The sequence below is a fragment of the Hydra vulgaris genome, chromosome 15, assembly GCF_038396675.1.
Source record: "Hydra vulgaris chromosome 15, alternate assembly HydraT2T_AEP".
Lineage (NCBI taxonomy): Eukaryota > Metazoa > Cnidaria > Hydrozoa > Anthoathecata > Hydridae > Hydra > Hydra vulgaris.
In genome coordinates, this window is record NC_088934.1 from 49,532,242 (window position 1) to 49,536,208 (window position 3,967).

Below are 3,967 nucleotides of genomic sequence, written 5' to 3' on the forward strand. Positions count from 1 at the left end.
TGACATTTCAGAAGTAAGAGTTTTATTTAATGAAATAATTAGACACTATGTTAATATGGGTACCTATTTATCTTCAAATGCAGATATTATTCATTCTAAAACATTTGAAAGTGCGCTAGTTAAAATATTGGACAACAGAGAGCACGAACTCTTTTTAAATGAAAAGGAAAGTGTAAATAAACTTCTAAAGCAATCTGAGATCATGCCAGTTAGTATTGATCATGATTTAGACTTTGCTTCTAAGCTGCTAAAGCAAAGAAAATTGGAAAAAATGTCTTCGGATTCAAGATATGTGAATTGCAAGTTTCTGGTGCCAACGTCAAATATTCCGGAAAGATTTTTTAGTGCGGCAGGTTACGCAGTTGACCATTTGAGACATAATATCCATCCAATCTTGAAATGCAAATGTTTTTGTGTGTTAACAAACAACTTTGGGACAAAAAAATGCTTTCAGATATTATGATGAATAATGATACTCTTCAAATAAATTTTGGTTTTCGATTTAATTTTATGAGTTCTTAATAAAGACTGGAATTATTAAACTGGAATTATACATTACAATGTGATGTATAATTCCAGTTTAAAGTACGTTATTACTTTAAATATATATATGTAATGATTACATATATATTTTTAAAGTAATAACCCAAGAATATTAATATTTTAAGTATAATATTTAATAAAAAATAATAATTTTATGTACTGTTTTTAAAATTTTTAGACATTTTTAAAAACCAATAATTAATTGCAATTAGTTGGAAAAATTGATAGCATTGTTCAAAAATTGCAATTAATTGATTGCACTGAATAATAATTGCAATTAATTAATTGGTAGCATATTTTTAAAAAATTAAATAGCAATTAAATTTTCCCTGCCCTTGATGTATTTACAAGTATTATATTTTATTACATTATACGAAAAACTGCATTGAGTGCAAATTCGATTTTTCGTATAATGTAATAAAAAAATCTGTTCTCTAAATTTTTAAATCAAATTATACTTTAAAAAAAATATAGATCATAAAATGTTAGAGCTACGCAATTATTATTATTAATAATTAGTCAAACTACGGCTCCAAATAAGTTTTTAAAGTTGAAGAATATAATTATACTGAATTTTGAAATCGATGTGGCCGGTTAGCTCAGTTGGTTAGAGCGTCGTGCTAATAACGCGAATGTCGTGGGTTCGATCCCCATACTGGCCATGTATTTTGTGCGACAACATGACGATATCATTTTTAAAATCATGTTTATTTTAAAAGTGTCATAAAAACCATAGTTTTAAAGATACATAGTGACATAAATATAAAATACATAATCACTATGCTTAGCTCTATCATTTTATGATCTATTTTAATTTTCAAGTATATTATTATACATTTTTAAGTATATTATTATTACATTATACGAAAAAATTTAAAAATAAAATAAAGATAAAATACATAGTCACTATGCTTGTAGATGTAGAAAGAAAAATTTCTTACTATGAAAATCTAAATTTGCACGAAGTTTGATGTTATATTATGCAATTCTACTTAATAATTATGTATATGTTAGGGGATATATGTTTTTATATTTTATAAGATAGCACTTGTAACAATTTACAGCGAAATATATAAAAGATTTCTCACTTATAGAATTTCTAACATTTGCCCTTTTACAACAGGGCCGTACCGTGAAATTTTTTAGGGAGGCGGGGGGGGGATTGCTTTTGAATAAAAAAGGCAGTCTTAAAACACCAAACAAATATCTTACTAAATTTACTTACTAAAATTTTCGTGAAACATGGCTATATTTGTGTAAACAATGTTTACATAATCGTATTTATTGTTCTCCGAATATTTTTTCTATTTTTATACTGCATAGGCGTATAAGATCCTTGTTAGAAAATGGGTATCGATACAAAGATTAATAATACTTTGATAAATGGCTTAAATTTTTATTCAAAATCTAAACTTTTTTCTTACTCTTTTCTAGGATGTAAAGTCAAAAATAATTTTGAGACTTGTTTATAATCAACAATGTCATTGTAGTGGATATTCATGATGGCTAATGAACCAAGTCTATCTGCAGTCATACTGGCTCTCAACCATGTTCTTAATCTTCGCATTGCTGAAAAGCTGCGTTCACATTCTGCGGATGTTACGTGTTTTAGTGTACATCTGATCTTTAGAAGCCCAAAGACCTTAGGATATTGATTTTCATCGCAGATTTTAATGACTTTAGCTAGAGTATTAGCCCTATCTTCAGGTTTAATAACAGACCATTTCCTTTTCCAAAATATGAATTCTTGATACAGCTTCTGAGTTTGGAAAATCACTTTTATACATTTCAACTAACTCCTAGAAAGCAGTTATCTCCTCACTGCAAATTATTAAGGGAAACAAGCATAAAACCTTTGCAGCAATGCAATATTTCTTTTAGAATCATATTTTGATTTCTGAAATGATGGTGTCGAGAAAAGGTATAATCAAGGCCCGTTTATTACATTCATGGGGACTCTCTGCTGGTAAGATATTTCTGTAGGCCTGTCTCATAGTGATTCTGGGAATCGTTGGTTCTACAAATAATTTACTTGCCATACGAGTAGGTTGTTGGTAAATTGCGTAAGTATCTTTTTCAACATTTTTCCGTAGATGGTTCAAATCGTCGATTATTTCTTGAATGTTACTGCATACATACACAATATCAGTTGTGCGCCCTTATAATCTCTCTGTTATATACGGGTGAAGTAAGCGGTACAAAGTTATGATACCAATTATGAATTCGAACTGAGTGAGTGCATTAAGGAGTGAGTTGGCCTCGCTTTTTTCTTGTGCGTCTCAATCCATACTAAACTCTATATTGAACTGTTCTATATTAGAGTGTACTCCTAAAATATTCTCTAATGCCTCTGCCATAAATGGTATAGCTAAATAAAAGTGTTCCTATGCGGCATCTCTTTTTGACGATCTTGTTTTGTACATCTCTATCAAAATCTTTTTTCTTTCAGTTGATTTACAACAGATCTCTGCAACATGCTCCAGCAAAGGCTCTCTTTTTGGAGAGGTATTGAAATAAATGGATATATTTCTGTATACCTCTAAAACATTATCAATGGTTGGTATTTTTGATGTAGCAGCAATTGATAAATTCAAATTATGTGAGCTATAATGTATTACAATTGCTTTTGATGATCCTTTTAAAATATAGCTGGCAACATCTTTTTTTACAGATTGCATGTTTGGTGCGCCATCGTAACACTGGCCTCTACAAAAACTTAGATCAATTCCACTTTCGCAATAAAATTTCATCAAGCTTTCCCCAATATGTTTGCCTGTTATCCTGTGAAGACTCAAAAAGTCAAGTAATACTTCTCTAATTTCTTTTTCTCCGTTTACTTATTTCATAGAATTTTTTGGTTTGCAGTTGTTACCTCGTCTGCTGAAATTGAATTGTAATTTGGAGCTTTGATTTTATTAATTAGCCGCTCTGGTATACATTTCTTTCCAATTATATCAATTAATTCATTTTGACTCTTGGGGCCAAGATAGCTGGTAACTTTGCGTAATGGTGTTTGTATATGTGCATTAAGTTCAGCGTTATGGCGAGCTATTCCTTGCACAATTGCAAAAAAGTTTCCAGGATTACCTTTTTGGTCTGAGTTTTCGATACACTTTTCATAAATTCCACGAAATGCAAGTCCTTGTTTCCCCCATCAAATGCACTATTCTAATGTTTCAAAAATGTACGGGTTCATTTGTTGTCGGTTTTTTAAAGTGCTATCGCTTTGTAATTGAATGGTTTGTCTTTGATCTTCAAAAAACGACAACAAATGCCATTAGCTTGTTTGATAGCTTCTTTATGGTATCTATTGCCTATATGTAGTTTTTGTTTCTCTAAAACATTGTGCCTCAAAGCTCTCAAATTTTTTTTTTTATCCTGCTTAAGAAATAAAGTGTAGTATATGCAGTAGACTGCGTCTTCT

At 30.2% G+C, this 3,967-nt stretch overlaps 1 non-coding gene across 1 annotated transcript; it reads left to right on the top strand.

Annotated features, from left to right (window-relative positions):
- The first annotated feature begins 1,131 nt into the window (after nucleotides 1-1,131).
- On the top strand, nucleotides 1,132-1,205 carry trnai-aau (transfer RNA isoleucine (anticodon AAU)). The gene has a single exon. It is a non-coding gene; the product is annotated as a tRNA-Ile (tRNA).
- The last annotated feature ends 2,762 nt before the right edge of the window (nucleotides 1,206-3,967 follow it).